General features: G+C 34.8%; 1 protein-coding gene across 1 annotated transcript in view; it reads right to left on the bottom strand.

Annotated features, from left to right (window-relative positions):
• LOC123876193 overlaps window positions 1-12,964 on the bottom strand; it is a 43,957-nt gene that overhangs the window by 1,508 nt on the left and 29,485 nt on the right. The gene's annotated exons all lie outside the window — the stretch shown is intronic.

The raw sequence follows: 12,964 nt of genomic DNA, 5'->3' as shown, positions 1-12,964 counted from the left end.
AGATAACACTATAGATTTAGACCTGTCAATTTAATTCAGACTAGCGACCCGTCCCGGCTTCGCACGGGTAGCTTATTATCTTATTACAATTTTCGCAAGGATTTCTATTTTTTTTTAACCCCCGTTAAAAATAAATAACTTTAATAAACAGCTGAACCGATTTCCTTGGATTATAGCTAAGAACACTCTCGATCAAGCCATCTTTCAAACAAAAAAAACTAAATTAAAATCGGTTCATTAGTTTAGGAGCTGCGATGCCTCAGACAGATACACAGATAGACACGTCAAACTTATAACACCCTTCTTTTTGGGTCGGAGGTTAAAAATCGTATCAAGCGGTTCAAGCGCAAATCTTTTGTCATCTCAAAAAAAGAAATAATTTTTTCCAATTTGTATAATCTTGCAGTAAAGTGCATTAAATATTGAACAGTGCATTAATTTTACTTTTTTTGAACACTTAAAATATATTTTATTATAAATAATTAAGCGAATACAAAATGGCGATCGCGTTGTAAAATTTAACGACAGTTGATCGACGTTTACGATTATTTACGGCGCCATAAAAATCGACACGACAAAGGTTAAAATAAATCGATACTCCAAATCGATATCTGAAAAGGCTGGTCGATTTTTTGGGATTAAAATCATTTAGGAGAAACATCGAAATTTACTTTTGTTCAAATTAATAAATGTATAATCCCTCTATTAATGTATAGTTTATTAGCATCGTTAACTTGCATTTAATTTGAATTTAATAAGATATGTTGAAACAATACAAAAATATGTTGGTAGCTGATGCCTGCGACTTTTTTTTTTATTCACTATACGCAAGCGCTTGACCACAATCACACCTGATGGAAAGTGATGATATGGTCTAAGATGGAACGCGTTTACCTAGAAGGTGCCTATTCACTCTTGTTCTAAAGATACCCGGATTGTGTACAGTTTTCCCTTCCAATTTCAATATAGATACTTTCAAGTCATCTTCTAGGTAAGAACGACCCTATCATCACTTGCCAGCAGGTATGATTGCAGCCAAGCGCAAGTGTTTAAATAATTTTTTTTTTTAAATCTCGTTGGTAATCATTCTCAAAATGTTTTCACTAACATAAACCTAGAACAAAAGTTACGAAGACTAAGGTTTCGTTGAAACTAAAGAATTGAATTGAGTAGGTAAGCAGCTTTTGCGGTACTGTTTTATAATGTACAATGTATTTTCATACATATGTATATGTATGAAAATATTTATATAGACAGACAACCATAGTTTTTATTTCCCAGATCATTTTCCTAACTATTCTTTAGTAATAAAGTTAGAGTAGATCGTATAACCAATGCATAGAGTTGCACTTTAGAAAAGTGAAGAAATAAAAGATGTGCTTTATGTAACTTGACCGTATGCGTGAGCTTCGCTTTAGTATAGGGCACAATTCCAGTACACTTGCTATACTCGTAAAGCGAAATGGAAGCTAAAGGTAAATAAAGGTTTCCTAAGATAATAGCCAAAGATCACACTATCACACTTCACACTAATATTATAAAGGCGAAAGTTTGTATATATGTGTGTGTGTGTGTGTGTGTATGTTTGTTACTCCTTCACGAAAAAACTACTGGATGGATTTGGCTGAAATTCGGAATGGAGATAGATAATATCCTGGATTAGCACATAGGCTACTTTTTATCCCGGAAAACCAAAGAGTTCCCACGGGATTTCGAAAAACCTAAATCCACGCGGACGAAGTCGCGGGCGTCAGCTAGTAGTACAATAAACATGTGTAAGCTATACAGACATACTTTGATATTATCCAAATGTAAATATAAAAGGAATGACTATCTATAAACATACAGCTCAAACGGGCTGAAATTCGGCATGCAGATAGCTATTATGACGTAGACATCCGATAGGGAATTATAAAATGAGCAGAAGGAAAACATTGTTAGGAAACCTGCATGCGTGAGAGTTTTCCATATTGTTCTCAAAGGCTGTGAAGTCTGCCAATCTGCACTTGGCCAGCATGGTGGCCTACGGCCTACGTTCTTCTCACTCTAAGCGGATACCCGTATTCAGTAGGGGGCTAGTGACCAATTGAGAGTGATGATGACGAGTAGTAATAACAGGACAACGGACTGTTGTCATCCGAGGACGATAGTTCGTTCCTCTACGCTTATCTTTGTCAGAAAATAGCCTCAATAGCTCAACGGTTGAGGAGCGGACTCAATTCCGAAAGGTCGCCGGTTCAAACCCCACCCGTTGCACTATTGTCGTACCTACTCCTAGCACAAGCTTTACGCTTATTTGGAGGTGAAAGGGGAATTTTAGTCATGAATAGCATAACTAATATTCTGTAAAATAAAATTCTCGCTTAGTATAGTATCGCTCGGTTAGTGGAACGTCATAGGGTTGGTTTACTTTGAAGCACCGCAGGTATTATGTTAATCTTATCAGAAATCAGCGCGTCTTGATTTGCACGTGATATTGTGTTACCCGAGCGGCGTGGGTACTGGTTCTTGGTAAAATAACAATTGAATGTAGGAAAGGTGTTCATGAGTTGTATTGTATTCTGTAGATGATGCGTTTGTGTTGAGGTACGATGATTGCAGGTACGATGAGAGCAACCGCCGAGTTTCTTGTTCGTTCTTCTCGGTAGGAACGGCATTCTGAACCAGTGGTAAATTATTTGACGATTCAAAAGCACTTGTAAAAGTCTAATTGAATAAAAATCTATTCTATTCTATTTATAATACCTACTTTATCTTCCACACATAGCATATCTGTTGAACTACTTCCATCACACTAATATTATAAACGCTAAAGTTTGAGTGTGTGTATGTATGTTTGTTACTCTTTCACGCAAAATCTACTTAACGGATTTGGCTGAAATTCGGAATGGATATGGATTATACCTTGGATTAACACTTAGGCTACTTTTTATACCGGAAATAAAAGCATTCTTACGGAAAAAATATTTTTTTCTAACCTATACAAGATATTTTATACAATAAAATAATGAAAACAGATTTCGAAGAAATATTATTGCACATTGAATAATATTATGTATTATCTAGCATAGGTACTACAGTTTTCGCATTATTTACTATGTCATTGGATAGTAGGTATAGAAAGCACGCAAAAAACAAGCTTTTTGAGTTTTGCAGTTTTAATCTTGCCGAGAGATCTTGCTATTATACAGATACTGACATAATTAACGTAGGTAGTACTAGGTACCTACTAGTCTACATGTAGGTTTTCACTAGTTGTACTACTAAGAAAATATTCACAAATACCATCTGAGTGAAGCTGTGCTTCTACCTACTACGTCGAGATTATTAGTGCTTGAGTAGGCTCTATGAGGGTAGCCTACCTTACTACTCATGCAAACTTTTTCTGAAAACATTGACTAAATGAAAAATCTGCTAGGTACCTGCCTACTTTAATTTGGAATTATCGATCCGATACCTCAATCACTCTATTTGCCTACCTATTTTGTGTATTCAAATGAGAACGCAAACAGAATGAAGCTAAAAACGGACAATGCACATTGCATACGGTCTACCTACAAAACCTACTAGGTTACTACATAAATGCATGTAGTAAAGCCATAGTAAAACGATTGCAAGCTCTATTTGATAAACGAGACAAAAGAAACTATCTAACCAGGTTAGAGAGAGACGGCAACAAACCTGTTCCAAGCCGGTGTCTGACACAGAGTAAAAAAACCAAGAAAAAATAAAACATGGACGTATTTTATTAAGCCCCGCTACCTGAGTTACGCGGTAACATTGTTGGTAGAAATGAAATGAAGTTTTTTTTAAAACACAATGTGGTTTACCGATCTTTGTTTGACTGTTTGTTCGGTTTGTTCCTTTTCGAAATTCGAAATTGAATTTGAGATCCTCGCGTTTGTTATCTGTTGTCGAGTTGAGGGTTTTATTAATTTTTTTAGTTGGTTTTTAATTAATGTAAACAGCCTAAAGATGGGGTTTTTGATTAAATATTTCATGTTGTTTTCGTTGTTTAATCGATTTATTTAGAAAAACTTTTTGTAATGTATGACATTCGGTGCGACAAAAATGAAATTTAAAATGAAATAAGCAAAAAAATTTAAGATTAGTACCTACAGATAAGAAATGCAGTCTTGTTTAAGTATTGAAGGACACAATAAAAAGTAAAACAGATTTTGATTAAATTAGAATTTTTTGGAATATCATACCTACTTTTTTTGAAAAGAAGATTCATGATTAAAAAGAAATAAAAATAAAAACATTATATTTTATCCTCAGATAGATATTTATAGATGCATTAAGCAGATTTATATCAACGAAATCCACATAATGTACCTACCTATCTATGTATAGCGTCGTCTTAGAGTGAAAACCTCGGGAATGCATTTTTGTTGCTCAAATTTATTTAATTGCGTTTCTAGGAAGAAAACCTCGCAACGCACATCCTGATCTGACTAATTTGTTCATTCGATACTCGTAACTAGAAACTCGTAAATACTCGCTTCTAATTTTACAGCACGCAGTTTTTTCTTCCTCCTGAAAAGTTACTTCTTTTACACTTACGAGGTTTTCACTCTAAGCCGTCGATATAGCAAATTGCAGCTCACTAAAAGCTTAGGACGATAAAAAAGATTTTATGATTACTTACAAGGATAAATACGTGGTGGAAATCGCCCAAAATAATATTAAGTCTGGCAGGTAGTAACGTACTATGTATTTATGTAGGTATATAGGTGTGATATTATGGTAAAACTTTCATGTTTTATTCTTTAACACCTTTGAATAATTTTAAAATTATGTAAAACAATGCCTTGGATTATTGCAATTTTATTTTTTTACTTACCTCTTTTATTTTTTATTTTTTAACACCTTTGAATAATTTTAAAATTAAGTAAAACAGTGCCTTGGATCATTGCAATTTTATTTTTTAACTTCTTTGTTTTATTAACCCCCGACCCAAAAACAGGGGTGTTATAAGTTTGACGTGTGTATCTGTGTATCTGTCTGTGGCGTCGTAGCTCCTAAACTAATGAACCGATTTTGATTTAGTTTTTTTTGTTTGAAAGGTGGCTTGATCGAGAGTGTTCTTAGCTATAATCCAAAAAAAATCGGTTCAGGCCGTTTGAAAGTTATCAGCTCTTTTCTTGTTACTGTAACCTTCCTTCACTTGTCAGGAGTGTTATAAATTTTTAATTTACACTTGTCGTTGCTATTGTTGTTTAATTTAATTCCTCATATGCATTGCTAAGGATTGGAATACTCTTCCACGATCTGTGTTTCGTAATTCCTGCCAATAATTTGATCTGGGTGTTTTTAAAACAAGAGTGAATAGGCATCTTATAGATGAACGCGTCGCATCTTAGGCCACATCATCACTTTCCATCAGGTGTGAAAGTGGTCAAGCGTGTGGCTATAATGAATTATAAAACAAGTTTTTTTGGTGTAGCTTAGATTCTCCGAAGTGAACATACAACATACAGCCTTCCAAGAAACGCCTAAAGCGATCCAAGTCGCAAATCATTAGTGAATTAAAGCTGGTATTATTGAGACTTGATTGCTGCTGCTCATGCTATGGACGTAAGGACGTAAGGTTGATTCAAACTTAATTATAACTAGCTGATGCCCGCAGCTTCGCCCGCGTGGATTGGTCAGATCCCCTGCAGCATCAGGATTGAGGAGTTGGACTCCAAATTTTTTATGAAACAATGTCGCAAAGTTCCTCTATCGATTAAAAAAGAAATGACGCAAATCGGTTCAGAAATCTCGGAGATTTCTGTGTACATAGGTAGAAAAACACAACTCCCTTTTTGAAAGTCGGCTAAAAAAGTAGCCTATGTTACACCCTGGTCAATCTTCTACTTGTCTGTGAAAATCCCGTCAAAATCGGTTCAGCCGTTCCAAAGATTAGCCTTTTCAAACAGACAGACAGACAGACAGACAAAAATTTTAAAAACGTGTGATTCAGTGTTGGTATCGTTCAAATAACCATATGAGCTTAATAATATGAGGTAGTTATTTCGAAATTACAGACAGACACTCCAATTTTATTTATTAAGTATAGATAAGGATAAAGATTTTATACAACTCCAGATAGGCAAAGCTCATTCTTGTACTATTTTATTTAAAAAAAAACCGGTCATGTGCGAGTCAGACTCGCGCACTGATGGTTCTGTACTCGGGTATTTTTTCCAACATTTTGCACGATAAATCAAAAACTATTATACTTACATAATAATAAATAAAAATCTGTTTTAGGATGTTCAGGTAAAGCCCTTTCATATGATACCCCACTTGGTATAGTTATTTTATTTTGAAAATTGAAACACATTTTAATTTTTTTTTAATGATATGACTATAAATTCGCGGTTTTCGGATTTATTCCTGTACTTGTGCTATATGAATTACCTACCTGCCAAATGATTCTAGGTCGACGGGAAGTACCCTATAGGTTTCTTGATAGACACGACAGACAGACAGACAGACAGACAGACATAATAAATAAAAATCTGTTTTAATATGTACAGGTAAAGCCCTTTCATATGATACCCCACTTGGTATAGTTATTTTATTTTGAAAATTGAAACATTTTAATTTTTTTAAATGATATGACTATAAATTCGCGGTTTTCGGATTTATTCCTGTACTTTTGCTATATGAATTACCTACCTGCCAAATGATTCAAGATCGACGGGAAGACCCTATAGGTTTCTTGATAGACACGACAGACAGACAGACAGACAGACACACTTTCGCATTTATAATATGAGTATGGATATTTTAATTATTATGTTTTCATCAACTTATGTAGGTACAATGTTTCTTGCAAGTAAATAATTTTATTTCATTTCATTTACATTTTCGGGAAGTTTAAAGTTGTTTGAATAATCAATATTTGATATCACGAAACCCTAAAAGCGTAAAAGTAATTTACACTTATTACTTTTTGGTCCTCGAATGTTTTACGTGCACGTGCAGCCACTAACAAGATTAAAGTTTTTTTAATCTCGACATGACTAACTTTATGCCTGTTACTCGACAGTTCAACCAAGCGAGTCATTTGAAATTAAAGCTTAGGTAGGTGCGGTCTGCCTACCTACTTATTTTATTCATTTTTAACAATTTTTTGGACTGAGGCAGTGTCAGAAAGGGATAAACGAAAATTAAATCAAGATTTGCCAAATTAAAGCATCTTAGATTCTACTTTTTTAATGGGATTGCCCAAAAAAAAAGACTGTATTTTCAGGGTTCTTATATAGGCTGAGATCTATTTATAGAACGAACTTTGACTTAGGACACAGTTAAAACGAGACAGCGTCATATCGCTGACATAAATCTATCTCGTTTTAAGTTTTTAACTGAAACTTAAGTCTGAACAAAGTCAAAGTAATACCTATGTACGTAGGGCAGGCCAGTCGTATTCTATAATTTTTTTAAAATTATTAATATATTATAAATAAAATTATAAATAACTTATAATAATAATAGCAATGTAGCTAGATAATGGTGTTTTAAAATATAATAACGCACCACTATCTAGCTCATTCTATTTCTAGATTTAAAAAAAATTCAAAACCAGATTAAAAGCTGTGTTTTAATATGAAGTGAATTAATTTTATGTTAACAAACAACATAAAGCATATTATCTAGAATCTAGACTAAAGATATAAATAAAAAATATAACGTTACATAAAAATAAAATTAGCATAAATTAATTTTTAAGAGATTCTTCATTATACTTATAATATATTGGTATTTTGTACATTCTTAATTAAAATAAAATTGGATATCTTTTTTAAGCACCAGACACACAGAGGCCGTCATAAGCGGTCCGGGTCGAATTCGAACGAAAATTTTGGAATAGCTTTTCTATGAGACTCGTAAGGGTGCATTTCCACTGAAGCGGAGCGAAGCCGAAAAGTTGATTAATAATACGAGTTAGAACCGGTTTCCCCGCGGAGCGGAGAGATGTTTTCAGTCGACCAACCGCCGGTTTTCTCAAAACTGCTCTTTCGACTTATTGCAGTGTCATTTCAATGATACCAAGTCATAAGTCAGTAGTCATGAACTGTTAGCGAATAGTTACATTTTACAAGTGTAAATTAAAAATTTATAACACCCCCGACAAGTGAAGGATACAGTAACTAGAAAAGAGCTGCTAACTTTCAAACGGCTGAACATGGGCTGAACTGATTTTCTAGGATTATAGCTATCCAAAGTATCTGAGTTTTCCAAAACATTGTTTTCAAAGTTTTCAAATAAATAATTATGTATCTAGGTAACGTCCATCTCGACAGCTTGACATTTGTCAATTGACATAATATTATGAACCTAACGGTCAGTTAACCTTCTTTTCTACAAGAAAACTAGAAAAGAGCTCATAACTTTTAAATGGCTGAACCAATTTTTTTGGATTATAGCTAAGAACACTCTCGATCAAACCACCTTTCAAACAAAAAAAACTAAATTAAAATCGGTTCATTCGTTTAGGCGCTACGATGCCACAGACAGATACACAGATACACAGATACACAGACACACAGATACACACGTCAAACTTATAACACCCCTCTTTTTGGGTCGGGGGTTAAAAATTGAACTTTGCGCGGCAAGTAACATATGGAATTTGTTGATTTGCAGCACTGCCAATACCGTGGTGTCTCGCACGTAAAACGAACGTTAAAGGTCTTGCAATTTTTTTTTTTAAATTGTAATAAAAAATTAGCTTTTGCCTGCAATCTTACCTGGGATCAGTGACGATGCAGTCTAAGGGCTAACCTGGAATGGGCAGTTTTTACTAAACCCATATACTTTGGTTTCTATACGGCATCGTACATGAAGGGAATGCTAATATGTGCAGGATAGGGTACGGTACTACGGTTGCAAACAAGCCGTGAATTTTTTACTCCGCTATAATCTTTGTGTGTAGCATGCTTTAAGGTTTGTTTACCAGCACGCTTTCTTGCTTTGCATGTATACCGTTAGGTTAAGGTTCTTGACCTTATGATTATGAGTAAATACAACACGTACATAAAAGTATTAACAAGAAGTTTGTTTAGTAGGTTGCTTTTCTTTTTTTTTTGCCTTATTTTCCTAGACAGAAAAAAACCTTATTTCAGTCTTAACTTGGATAATTATTTAGATTTTTTTAAATAAGTATTCAAAATAGATCGAGTCTCAAAATCATGTACCTATCCAGTAGGTACTGAACCTTATCATGTCATGAAAACTTTTTTTTTAATTTATTTATCAGCAGTTTGTTGGCGACTCATAAAGGATTACACCGTGCCATTTACTTATTTACATACATTGTTCACAGATTATGATAAAAATACTGATCTCAAACTCGAATCAAACCCGGAACCTCGTTCCGAATAAGAATTTGTTACCTCTGCGCCAGAAAGATTGAATTCGAGTCGATTTTTAATAGGGGTCTCTCCGTCACTCGCTCCATACAAACGTAGTTCGTCTCTCATTGGAATAATAACCAATCATACTCAATGGAATTTTGTAGAAACGTTCCGGGAACTAATATCTATGCCTGTGGTTTTCCAGATTTCCGTTAAAATATTCGGATTCAAAGTTACACTGTCTTAAAAATTCACATACAAATCTTTGAGCCCCTGTAATTTTAAAACTACATATTTTTAGAAAAATCTAAAACACCACAGGCACAGATATTAGTTTCTAGAATATGTCTGCAAAATTTCATGGACTTTGGTTGCTTAATATTCAAATGAAATTGTGACTACGATTGTATGGAGTAAGTGACGGAGAGAGCCCTGGGCCCTGTTAATACTTATTCATGAGCAAAGTCAAGAAAAACCTTGCATTCAAAAGTGAAGGCAAGTCAAAGTTTATAATTCTTCGGCACGCGTTCGCAGAACCACTGAGCACTTGAAAGCTGTCATCAAAGCCCAAAGTGGAATATAAAGCTGCTCACACACTGCCGCAAGAATCTTAATGCTTTCTCAAAGAGCCACAACTCGTTTCTCATAGCTGAAAATTCTAATACTACGTCATAATATTAACGATTTTCAGTACTGACTACGTCTGAGCCCAAAATAGAGTTTACTGTGGTAGAGTCGAAAAGATTTTTTTTTAAATAAAACCCATAGGTATGAAATTTAACTAGTATTACTTATTCGGAGCATAAAAAGGAAACTCTGAAAGTCTCTGGCTCGCTTCGCTTGCCATCTTCCTTCTTCGCTCCACACGGCCTCGAAGGTTCGTTTTAGTGAGTTACATGGTTTCGCTTTACAAAAACATTCTAGGGATAGGATTTAAGACTGCGTGAATATCGTGAAGTCGGGGTTAGATTTTATTCCAGGCTCCGTAGGAGGTGTTTCGGCTACCGAAAGTATACTTGATATTTCTTCTTAACTCCCTTCCGAACGTCCGTTTTTCCTACCACTTATAACTTAAATACCTTAAAGGCAAGAGTGAATAGGTATCTCCTAGGCAAGCGCGTTCGCACTCAGATCTCATAATTGCTTTCTTGGCATGATTATCGTCATGCCCAAGCCAATCCTATATATGAAAACCGGCAAGTGTGAGTCAGACTCGCGCACCGAGGGTTCCGTACTCGGGTGTTTTAATTTAAATAAATGAAAATCTGTTTTAGAATGTACAGATGGATAGACAGACAGATAGACAGACGGACCGAAAGACAGACAGACAACAAAGTGAATCCTAATCGGACGGAATCCTAAAAATAAACCTCGGTTTCAGGCTTTGACTCTACCGCGGCCTGCCTTGAGGCATTGTATAAGGCTCTTGCGGATTGTCCCATAGTATGCCGTTAGCTTAATATTACTCGTTATGAATATGATTATGTCTGTTTGTCCAGCCGAGTAATAAATTCTCGTTCATTTGAAACAGTGTTTGTTTTAATTAAAAGATTTTAGTCTAGTTTTGATGGTATGGAATGGATGGAATTTTCTAATTGGAATATTTTCTAAAAATAATTACGTATTTATTGAACTAGCTTTTTACGGTAATAGACTACAGGCCCATGTTTAAAAATGGGTGGGTCATATGAACCACCAGGTGACGTATACAGGACGATATAAGAGCATAAAATAATAAGTTTCAGCACTATGCCGTCACTTGTAAGCTGTCCAACAGAGTGCTGGTGAGAATTGAAAAGTGCAGGTAGAGTGAGTACATTTTGGTCATATATTTTTGTACGGCATTTTTACCATCGATAGATCCATGAAAAATAATAAGAAAGCGCGCAGTGCCGTAAAAAAATGGTGCGCCACAAAGTCAGTAAATGTTTTGATTTTCTGACAATTTCCGGGGTAAATTTGGTCATTTAATTCTGTACGGCACTAGTTTCATACTGTTTCAATACAGCCTCTAATCCATTATTCCGCAACGCCGTACAAAAATCATGCGACAAGGGGAAAAAATTGAGGGTAGCAACCCCCTCTCTTTCCGTGGTCCGGGGGGTGATTTGAGAAAGTACGGCTTTGGTTCCAAAACATTATCTAGCACTCAAAAGTACTATTAAAAATAATGCCGTAAAAAAATTAGTGTTCATTTGAATGTGTATCAATAATTATCTTAATTTCATGGTATACTTGATTTTTAAAGCTGTAAAATCATTTGACTCTGTACGGCAACTTTTTTTTTAACATGATAGTGTAAAATACTATTGTTATATAGTATTGCCGTTCAAAAGAAACTGTTCTAAAAAAAATTATAGATAAATACACTGAAATTTTTCAAATTATTGCAAAAGTTTAAATATTCATAGATTAATAAAATATAGCAATTTTCTACGCTTTTCCCTTGTTTTAAATAGTATTAAGATAAATAAATTAGGAAAAAATTATGCCGTACATTTTAATGCAGACCATATCTTTTAGGCTGATGAAAATGACGCTACCATTTTAAGGGTAGTACTTTATGGCCATCTGATACTGTACGGCATTAACATATTTTTGAAGAGAACAATTGATAATATGATAAAATCACTATGCCGTCTAACTGAAGTGAACGGGTGTGTATATAATATCCACATCCCCTACAAACCTTTGGACCAACGAAAATGTACGGCATGTAAAAAAATATTATCTATGCATAAAACACTTTCAAAATAAATTAATTTTATGTTGTTTCAAATCACCCCCCGGACCACGGAAAGAGAGGGGGTTGCTACCCTCAATTTTTTCCCCTTGTCGCATGATTTTTGTACGGCGTTGCGGAATAATGGATTAGAGGCTGTATTGAAACAGTATGAAACTAGTGCCGTACAGAATTAAATGACCAAATTTACCCCGGAAATTGTCAGAAAATCAAAACATTTACTGACTTTGTGGCGCACCATTTTTTTACGGCACTGCGCGCTTTCTTATTATTTTTCATGGATCTATCGATGGTAAAAATGCCGTACAAAAATATATGACCAAAATGTACTCACTCTACCTGCACTTTTCAATTCTCACCAGCACTCTGTTGGACAGCTTACAAGTGACGGCATAGTGCTGAAACTTATTATTTTATGCTCTTATATCGTCCTGTATACGTCACCTGGTGGTTCATATGACCCACCCATTTTTAAACATGGGCCTGTAGTCTATAACTTTATTAACGTGGATCCTGTTGGAATTTCTTAAAATCTACGTATATAAAGCGAGCCTTCATTAGAGATCTTAAGTTTTTAATTTAAGTACTTTTTCATTTTCTTGGCGGTAATTTTGAAATTTTTAGTAGATATTTGTTGTTATAGCGACAATAGAAATACGCATTCTGTGAAAATTTCAGGTCTCTACTTATTATGGTTCACGAGATACAGCCCGCTGACAGACAGACAGACAGACGGCCAGATAACGGAGTCTTAGGTTGAAATCTATAGAGCCCACTTTGACTTTGCTTAGATTTAAGTTTCAGTTAAAAGGAGACAGATTTAGGTATGACAGAAGTATCGCTGTCTCGTTTTAACAAGGTCTTAAGCCTG

Source organism: Maniola jurtina, chromosome 21 (genome assembly GCF_905333055.1).
Source record: "Maniola jurtina chromosome 21, ilManJurt1.1, whole genome shotgun sequence".
Classification (NCBI taxonomy): domain Eukaryota; kingdom Metazoa; phylum Arthropoda; class Insecta; order Lepidoptera; family Nymphalidae; genus Maniola; species Maniola jurtina.
Note: the sequence above shows the minus strand (reverse complement) of the source record. Positions and strands in the feature narration are given on the sequence as shown.